This window comes from Olea europaea, chromosome 20 (assembly GCF_002742605.1).
Source record: "Olea europaea var. sylvestris chromosome 20, O_europaea_v1, whole genome shotgun sequence".
NCBI lineage: Eukaryota > Viridiplantae > Streptophyta > Magnoliopsida > Lamiales > Oleaceae > Olea > Olea europaea.
In genome coordinates, this window is record NC_036256.1 from 13101190 (window position 1) to 13111945 (window position 10756).

The 10756-nt window shown below is 29.8% G+C and overlaps 1 long non-coding RNA gene across 1 annotated transcript; it reads left to right on the forward strand.

Moving 5' to 3' along the window:
- Positions 1-1234: 1234 nt before the first annotated feature.
- On the forward strand, positions 1235-3251 carry LOC111369682. Its single transcript, XR_002698215.1, has 2 exons — positions 1235-1740; positions 1940-3251. It is a non-coding gene; the product is annotated as an uncharacterized LOC111369682 (long non-coding RNA).
- Positions 3252-10756: the final 7505 nt, after the last annotated feature.

Genomic DNA, 10756 nt, shown 5'->3' on the forward strand with positions numbered 1-10756 from the left:
AAGGATCTCTGAACAATTTCCGTCCAAAAATCTGCTAGTTGACCAAAAGTCTACGTTTAACCACAATTTGACAAACTTTAATAGGGGCAAAATAATTTAATAACATTTAAAAAGTGCTCATGAGAAAATAAGTTATCTATAAGCTTTTACAATTTTTAAAACGAATAAGAATATCAATATGCATTGCTAATCCTTCAACTTTAAATGGAGTTGTATTCGGGTCATATATTTTCAATTCGTTCAACCAGGTCATACATGTTCAATTTGTGCAATCAAATCTTCCAAAGTCGACTTGCTTGCAAATTTAACCACTCTATCCACTTTCCCATTAATTTAGCTAACATAAAATGCTGATTGAGAAGTTAAAACTAATTTAGCCCACGTCTGGTAGAGATTCTTAAAGAACTAATTTTTAATCACATATTTTTTTTCAATCAAATAATTTTGCACGTGTACCAATGTTTCTCCCATTTTTAACCACACATTCTTCAAAAGAGACCGATTTTCATAATTTAGTCCCTATTTGAACTTCATTTTCTAAAGAAATCATTTTTTTTCCCAAAGTCAATTTCAACCACATATTTTTTTTAATAAAATAATTTTTTTACATTGTTCAAAATATTTTTATATTTTTTAATAATATATTCTCCAAAAAAATTAATATAACAAACCTCATTTTCACCAAAAAATGAGGCTCAAACTAGGACTTATTCTCTAAAATTCTACATCAAACAGACTCTTAATGTAATTGTCTAAAACGTCAGCTATCCATTAATTTTAATGTCTAGCTCAAATATATTGCATTAATTAAATTTAAATTAGTTTTATAATCAATTCAAAGTTAAGTGATTTGATTGTACTAAATTAAGAGAATATCTAAGAGAATTTCTATTTTCAAAGAGCATTTTATTTTATTTTTTAATTTAGAAAGTATATATAAGTACTTCAACAAATTATTTATCTTTAACACTTAATTTTACCACTTTAAAAAATATATATTATTTTATTCTACCTTTTATTTTCGCTAGTTTTCGTCGAAATTATTATATTATTTTTCTTCATTTAATGATCGAAAGTGGTTTGACTTTCAAATTAATCTTTATTTTAAAATGTTAATTTAAAAAGTCTCTTGAAATATAATTTTAAGAATTGACTCTTAAAGTGAAGATATTTTATGTTTAAAGAATATTTGGAGATGTTCTAAATTGGGTTCCATAATTTGCCAAACATTCTTGTAATGAAGAAGTTAACTTTGCAGCTCATTCAACATGCTCCCATTTTCTTTCTCCTTCACCAACCCACAGCATCGCTGTCTAGCCACCGAACGAGCCTGCGACCATTACTTCTTTTTTTTTTTTCCCTTTGAATTTCCCAGTACTATGAATTTGCTATTTAATTGAGACTGTGGAAGAAATTTCTACTCTTCAAATCCAAATCCCACTCAATTTAAGCATTCCTTTTTTGTTGAATTTACACTAAAGGGCTATATATTAGAGCATTTTGAGGAAATCATAGATCTTCGAATCCACGTCCCACTCAATTTAAGCGTTCTCTTTTTTCTTCGATTTACACAAAAGGGCTGCATTTTGGGCATTTTGAAGAAACCCCTACTCTTCAAATCTATTTTTCACTCAAATTCCACCAGAAATACCACTGTAAATGGCAAACTCTTCCTTAGCGCCACCGAATTACAAATCTGAACGGTACGGGGTTGATGAATTCAAGGAAAGCAAACTAACGGTAGCTCTCTGTCCATGTGTTTTTTGCTTCATTCTTTTACTCGTAGTAGTCTCTATTGTGCTTTTTGTGAAATTCCATTTATTTTGTCACACCCCTCTTCATTCTCTCCTCTTCAAAAAATATTGCCATTAAACCCACTTCGAAAGCTGAGATTTCCCTACAATCACAGTATTTCCTTTTATTGCTTTTATACTTTTAGGGTCTTTAATACGTGTGATTGGATTCTGAGAATGAGCGTTGCGGAAATGAATCAATTGTCGTTAAAAATGTGAAATGGAGTACCGGTTAGGAGGAGGTGGAGATGGTGAGTGAATTGATTCAGATCAAAGATATGAGTTTGAAGGTGAATATTGAATGATTTTAGATGAATGCGAGTTGCCTTTTAGTCGAGATCTGCGATGATTATTGTCCTTGAGAAGAGGAGACAGTTTGAGACCATCGTGTCTGTTCTCGAAGAAATGAGGAGAATGATCTGCTCGAGATGGAAACGTTTATTATGGTGATCGAAGCATTTGTTTCTGTGAAGGAGAGGAAATTACTGTTGGGATTTTCATCTATGGAGAAGTTTAATATACTAAAATTGTGGAAGAGATGTATCATACTCTTTGCTGGGAAAAGATGCACAGGCTTTCTTTGAGAAATTGGGATGTAGTTTCATGCTGAATTATAGCATTTATAACGTTTCTGCTCAGTCTTTGGCGCCAGGCGAAGATTTTAATGGAGTCGTGCAGGAGGTGAAAAAAGAAGATCGAAAGGGTATATAAGTTCGATGCTGCATTATACACTTGTTTGATTGCGGAATTTGTGACTCAAAAGAAGATCGAGATATGTATAAGTTGTTGAAGAATATGAAGGAGAAAGGACCCCCCATCACCCCAGCCTGTTGCACAGACTTGCAACACTCTGATCAAGGAGAAAATTTTCCATGGGATGGTGGTCCACCTTGTCAGGTGGCCCACCACCCAATCCCAAGGTGTGTGGGCCACCTGCCGAGGTGGCACACGGTGCGACCACCCCATGGAAGACTTTCTCTTGATCAAGATGATGTGGTCGGGAAATAAAAACAAGTTGATCAATCAGCAGTGGCATTTAATTGACCATTTTACATTTGCAAAGAGATAATGATACCATACGAGTTTTGCAGTTTTGGAGGAGAAGCTGTTGCCAAGAAATGGTAGAAAAGGGAATGATGGAGCCTCAACTTGGTTACAAGATTTTTCCTAGGCAGTAAAAGGCTAGCATCCAAAATTGATGAATCAACCCTCTCAGGGCTGATGATTCCATTGCTTGCGCAAATGACATTTTGGTCTATCGGTCATATTTCTACTACCTAAATACTTTTATCTCTATTATGTTGTAAGAGAAATGCTATTTGTACATTACAGTGTACACTCGCCTCACAAGAGGGAGGATCCACATCCAACAAAAAAATGCATGCCAAAGTGTACACCAGAATTTACATATAGCAAAACTCGTTTTGTAATATAAGATTTGTTGTTGAGATTTGAGAACTCGTATCTTACAATGTGGGTGTACAATTTTCGGAAAAATAAGATCGATATATATATATATATTTGAAATAAAATCGATAAATTCTAAAATAAATTCAAAATATAAAATTGATATATTTTGAACTCAATTTATTATTTATTTTTATTTTACTTTTGTAGTGATAAAAAATATTATAAGATTTACCAAATTTAAAATGTATATATTATCTGATAATATATTAACATAAGATTCATTTATTTTTACTGAATAATTAAATTTTATAGAATAAAATGTTAAATAAATTTTCAAGATTTCAAATCAGGCGTATTTTTTAGTTTTCTATTTTTGAGAAATAATATTTAAAAGGATAAATTATTACTTTTTTTTTTGCAATTTTAAAATAGATTCTCAAAAAAATAATAAATAAATAAATAAATAAAAGTAAATTGAAAATTGCCTACCAAAAGGGCCTTATTGATTTGGTTGAGATTTTTCTCATCTGACCGACTAAAGTGTCAGGGTTCTCGTGTACACAATCTTTACTCGGCTAACGACATAGTTTTGGTTCACTTCATCATCAGTTGGAACTTGGTTGAATCGGAAGATGAATATAAGTATATTTTTTGGTCGTTAAAATTTCTAAAGCATTTTCTTTTTAAAAATTTTTGAAATTCATTCATTTCATCATCATACCTCTTATTTTTATTTTATCGTCAAATAACATTGCATTTGTACATAGTGTTCATGTTAATCGGTTTATGATAAGAAAATAGACGTTTATAAATTATAAATCATTCTCTTGTCTTTACTATTGTGTCTATTTAATTTTTGCTCATTTTAGATATTAATTTTTTAATTCATTGGATTGGGTTGGGTTGGATTGAGTTTTAATACATAATCCGAGACCCAAGTCACCCAACCCAACTTCAAATTCAATTTTCCGACACAACCCAACACAATTGAACTTAAAAAATCAATCCAAACCGATCGATTTGGTTTGGATTGGTCGGATTGAGTGGTTTGGATTGGGTTATGCCTAGCCCTACAAATACCGAGAGCAAGGAAATATTTAATCTTTACTTCTTTTATAAGTCCTTTTTTTTTTTTTGGTTTTTTAAATAAAAAATCAGTTTTTGAGAAAAAAATTATAGTTTATGTAAAATCGCTTTTATGCAAAATTATAAAAAATTAATTTTTTATAACTAAAAACAATATTCTTAATCAGCGTTCTTAAACTGTTTTCGTTTTAAGAATCGATGAATCTCTTTAAATTTATCCGTTAGTCATAGTTGAAGTTGTAACTTAGCAAATACTCAAGTATCCAATAAAATATTATATGTTTATATCTCCAAGCTTTCATAAATAGTGAACAAGTCAACAGCCACGTGATGGAATAGACTAGTGATGAACTCACTGTCACATGACATGTGATCAAACATTGAAAATCCAATGCCACGGGACTTCATGTTCAAGACAAAAGATAGATGCACTAAAGGCATAACTGCAAATAAATAATCTATTCTATATCTAATAGTTTAAGTTTTCAGACGAGTTCCTAACACTCAAGTGACATAGCATTATTCAGCTGCATAATTGTGTGTAGTAGCCGATGGCATATTTAGTATGCAATTAAAAGAGAAAAGTAAGTTAAAACCCTTATTTGTTATATTTTTTGTTTTGTCTAATAGTCGAGTAATTTCATCGTTTATGTTGGACCTTGAAATTTAGTGAAAACACATGGTCGAAAAAATTCAACTCCTCTTTCATCCACGTATATCATACATGTATGATTGGACACTATGTTAGACTGTTTGTGACCATAGATTCAATGGTATGCAATGATCGTGAGCACTCCTACGCTCAAGTCAAACAGTGAAGAAAGTATTTAACTGTGGAAGAGATACTGGATGCTGAGTTGATGAATATCAAGCTTGCAATATGATAATGGTGTTCAAGATTAGATTCAAAGTTTTATTATATTTGAAAGACTGAGTGTGGACTTCTATGATGTTCAAGATTACATTCAAAGTTTCATTATATTTGAGAGACACCGAGTGTGGCCTTCTATATCAAGGGAGATGAAGTGATGTTCATTGAATGCTTAACATGTGACTTCATTCTAACATTTTAGATGTCAACCTCAATTGGGTCAAAGTCATCGTTTCTAGGTCATACACTTGTGGCTGTCTGACGAAAAGATTGAAAAGCACCTTGTGTCATAAAGGCAATTTCAAAGTGGATTCAAAAGTTTATTAAGTATATCTACTGTTGAATGTCAAATCTGTCAATGTATAAAGTATTTTTTTACGTTGTATCTTTTGGTCGAGATTGTACCCGAAAATATATCATTCATCGAAGACGTTCTCAAAAATACATTCCAGCAGGAGGTGGTGCCTAAAGAGTGAGTTAAACACAAAATTTATAATTTATGAAATGACACGTGCAAAATGGCAGGTGAAAGTGGAGAAGAAAGTTGGGAGTGGAGATGCAAAGGATGTGATCTGCGTAGCTGTGGAGAATTTGGTTATTGGATGCAATGACTATGATTTTATCAAAAAGTACCTCAAAGGCTTATTTTATAGTATATTTAGGAATATCACTCTTTTATAAATACTAATTTTTTAATCGTACTTTTCACGTTGTATAATTTTTCAAAAGATTTTAAACTTTATATCTTTTATTTAATGCTGAAAATTTTAAACAGTAAAAATGAACTTATTATACCCAAAAATATCTACGCGACAAATTATCTTATTAAAACATCTACACCTTGAAAACCAAAATCCTAAATAATTTCAATAAGAAACTACCATATGCGAATTGTCTAAAAATATAACTTAGTACAATAAATTTGAAATATTCACCCTACAACAAAGAATTAAATTGTGCAGAATATAATAATTCGTTAATTCTGAAGTAGACACACTAATAAATTATTATCCGCATTTATGCAACACTTAAACCTTGAATTCTCTTTTTTCATGCTCCTCCTACATATACTATATAATCACGAAATCTCTTCCAGCTTACTTGCATGCCCCTATTTGATTCCCTTTAAGGAGATATGTTTTTATTTTTCAGGTAATTTTCTCTCTCATTTACCCTCTCTTATTTACCCACCAATAAAAAAGGACAAGTATAATAGGCTGAAAATTAAATTAATCAAATACATTTAATTGACAATTTCAATGAAAATAATTTCAAAGACAATTGAATTGTCTAGAATTTATTTTCTTTCATGTAAATTCTATGTTTGCAATCAAATACACTATAATTTATTTCTCATACTCATTTTTAACTATATAGTCACACAATAAAATATTTTACATGTAAATCTAATTTTTTTCCTACTTTTTAACAATAAATTCTTCAACAAAACACTATTTAAAACTATGTTTTTCACAAATTAAAGATCACCAAACAGGGACTAAATAATAAACCTGACCAAAAGAAAAAATCCAATAAAATAGCAGTAATTATCAAAAATCAAAATCACCAATCAATACATAAAACATATGAACAAATATATACAAAGAACAAAAAATTTCGTACCAAATATGCAATTAGAAATACAATATTTTCACAAATCTTCCAACTTGTCATAAATGATAAACCTACTCAAAAGAGAAAAAAAAAAAAAAAAGTTGCAATAATTACCCGAAAATGAAATCACAAATCAAACTCACAACATAAAATACGAACAAAAAAATATAGAAAATAATCTTACCAAATATGCAACAATTCTTAATAATAAATTCTCTTCCATCTCATCCAAAAACAATATACACTCTCAAAGAAACAACTCAAAACAACAAAAATAATTACCAAAAATTAAAATTACTAATCAAATACATAACATAAATACAAACAAAAATGTATAAAAAATATTACGAGTATGCAACACCACTTAACCACATATTCTCTTCCATCTCACCATGTTGAAAATTAAAAAAAAAAATCTAATTCTAAAAGCATAAAATCATGAATCAAGTAAGAAATATAGTTCCAAAAAAAGAAGTATAGAAGTAAGGAAAAATTGCATATAAAAGAATCGTAAATAATTAAACCAGATCATACGAATTTACGGATTTTTAGCGTAGCTTTAGAGAAGAGGATAAAACTGCAGATGACATGATGATAAAAGAATTGATAAATTATTGAAAATAATAATTTGTCTCGTATATAAATTAATGATGAATTATTAGAAAATGATTTTTCATCTTATATCTTATCAAATGAATGTAAATTAATGATATTTAAACTATTGAATGAGTTTTATTTGCAATGGAATTTTCAGGAATTTATAGTCATTCGCATCATGAGTAAATGATTATCAATATGATTTTTAATATGTAATATTAGGTTTCTTAGTAAGCTCTTGTTTGGATCTCATATTTTAGAATACAATATTTGAAAAAATCATTTTCAACTACATTCTCTCTATTAAATAGTTTTAAAACTTTTCTTACTTTTTCACCATATATTCTTTAAAAAATTAATTTTAATTCTGGGGCTCGATTGAGGCTAAATGTTAATTGTATTTGCAAATTAATTATCTAAGTAGTATTATAAGAACTTTTTAAATTGAATATAATAACATTTTTATTAATTGTATATCATTAATTGTGTTCTGTGGAAATTAATTGACTTAATCTTTTGAAAATAATAACACAAGTTATAATTTATTTAGTGGAAATAAATTGAATATAAAAGGATATTGTTGACAATGAACATAAAAACGTAAGCTAAAATGAGCAATAGAATGCTTCCCACATATTCACGCTTTTTATGTGGGTAATTAGCATATAACGTCCCTATATTTCAATATTATTGTGGAAAATGTTCATACCTTTGGCATTTTACATTTAATTATACATTTGATTGTGCAAAACATCATTTTCATCAAATTTCTCAATAAAAAGTTGTAAGTGATAAACATACTCTCTTATTTAAATAAAAAGAAAAGAAATGAAAAATAAAGAACTATTTGCAATTATATTCCCAAATTTTTAAAAAAGTTCTGAAGAGTCCCAAACAAATTATTAAAAAATTAGAAATAAAATAAAAATCTCTTTGTTCTTGTTGTTAATCTTCTTCTACAATTAAGCACAAAAGGTTTATGGTAGCAACAATTTATTATTGTGTTGAGAAATAAAATGGATCGATATAATATATGTAACACGATATGAAGTATATGATTACAAACAAACAATAAGATAAAATGTGAAGAATTAATTGATAGATGAGCGGAGTATTTTATTCATTTAACTAATATGAAGAAAATAAATACAATAATTGTGCCTACACAATTATTTTATATTTCAGTGATACAAAACTTGTGAAAAGAGTTTAGTGTTTATAGGTTGCATGACAAAATCTAGAAATAACACGAAAATGGAAACAAGATAAAAAATCAAGTGGAAAAAGAAAAAAAATTATTCTCAAAAATCCAACCTAAATTGGGTCCAAAACCCAACAATCTCCACCTTGAAACAAATTTTATTGCAATGAACGAAGTTTCAAAATTTTTCCACCTAGAAAGATAAATCATACTGCAACAAAAAATTCGAACACTTCAATAAGAACCAAACTTCCTCAAATACAAAAATACTCATCTTCCATGGAATCTAACACGGATACATGAACCCAAACACCGGATTCCCCAAAATTCATAAAGAATTAGATTTTATCAAAAATTGTCGAAGCACACCTTGTAGCATAATCAACTCCCAATACTTTCATAAAAGGTCACTGACTAGTCTCAACACCTTAAAAAAAATGCTAAAAATCATATGCAATTGAATCAGAATCTACGCACTTATCTCCAATGGGTTTATCCTAACAATTAAATACGATGGAACCTTAGGTAATGATAATATTCTTCAATATAAACTCCGAACCAAATCTCAAAGGTACAGTACCAAATTGAATCTCTACCACAATACTTAATCTTTGTCGACTTTTCTTCACAAATTCCACCCGATCTTGCCAAATGTATAATTGTGACCTCTTTCGTCTCTCCAATACAACACGAATACCCTTCTAAATCCTCAAGACTCTACCTCATTTAGAGAATGTGTACCTTTTGAATCAAGAGTACTTAGCGAAATAAGATTCTTCTTCAAGTTTGGAATATGTCAAACATGATTAGGTATTTTACATGTTCAACCCGCCAGCTTCAATCTGACTTTACTAGTACTGGCAACCCGACAAGATTCCTTGTTACCAGTGACAACGACACCTTGCATAACTGTTTTATATGTTTCAAATAAATTTCGATTGGGACACATATGGAACGCACAACCTTTATCCAAAATTCACTCCTCGTTAGGTTTGGATTCCATGTCAGAAATCGTCAAAACATCTCAATCGCTCAAATAGTTCTCGATTATGTTGGTCCTATTTTAAGAATTTGATTGCTTCTTATGATTTGTAATCAAATTATCTTTTGTTCAGCAATTTGTTACAATCCTTCTTAATGTGTCTTTTCTTCTTACAATAATAACAAACAATAACTTTGACTTACCCCTTCTTTGATCACCATGAACAAGAAGGCATTTTTCATCTCTGGCCTCAGTTCCATCCAGATGCTTCATCTTCTCTTTTGAAAACAAGGCATCATATACATTTTCAATGGTGAGAATATCACGATTATACAAGATCGTGTCTCTAAACTAAGTAAAGGAAGCAAGCAGCGAACACGAAAGGATTAAGGCCAAATCTTTTTCATCCATACTTTATCTCTAAAGTTTCCAAATCAAAGACGATCTCCTTGAATACAGTAAGATGATCTTCCATAGATCCGCCTTCTACCATGCGATAAGAATACAACATGTAATTCAGATACAATTTGCTTGTCAATCTTTTAGTCATGCACAATTGCTCTAACTTCAATCACAATGCGGCTACTATTTTCTCCTTCAAAACATCCTAAAGAATATTGTTAGAGAGATGAAGATGGATCTGTAAAGTGCCTCCTGATCTTTTTCATCATTTCTCCTTCGTCGTCAAGTTGTGGGCATTTTGTCAAATCTTAACGATGCATCATCCAATTCCTCAGCACAAGTACGGCTTGCATCTTCAATTGCCACAATGAAAGTTTTGTATTGCGACCCAAAAGCGAAATTTCATACTTAATGGTTGCCATCAATAATAAAAATCTCGAACAAATCACAACTAATAGCTCTGATACCTCTTGTTGGGATACAAATTGGATCAAGTAATATATATGACATGCTATAAAGTATATAATTACAAACAAACAACAAGATAAATGGAAAATAATTAATTGACGGATAAATGGAGTAATTTATTTAATTGACTAATATGGAGAAAACAAATGCAATAAATGTACTACAAATTATTCTATATTTTAGTAATACAAAACTTGTGAGAAAAGTCTAGTATTTATAGAGGTACAAGCCAAATCCTAAGAATAACACAAAAATAGAAACAAGATAAAAAATCAAGTGGAATAAATAAAAAAAATATTTTCTTAAAAATCCAACTTAATTTGGGTTAAAAT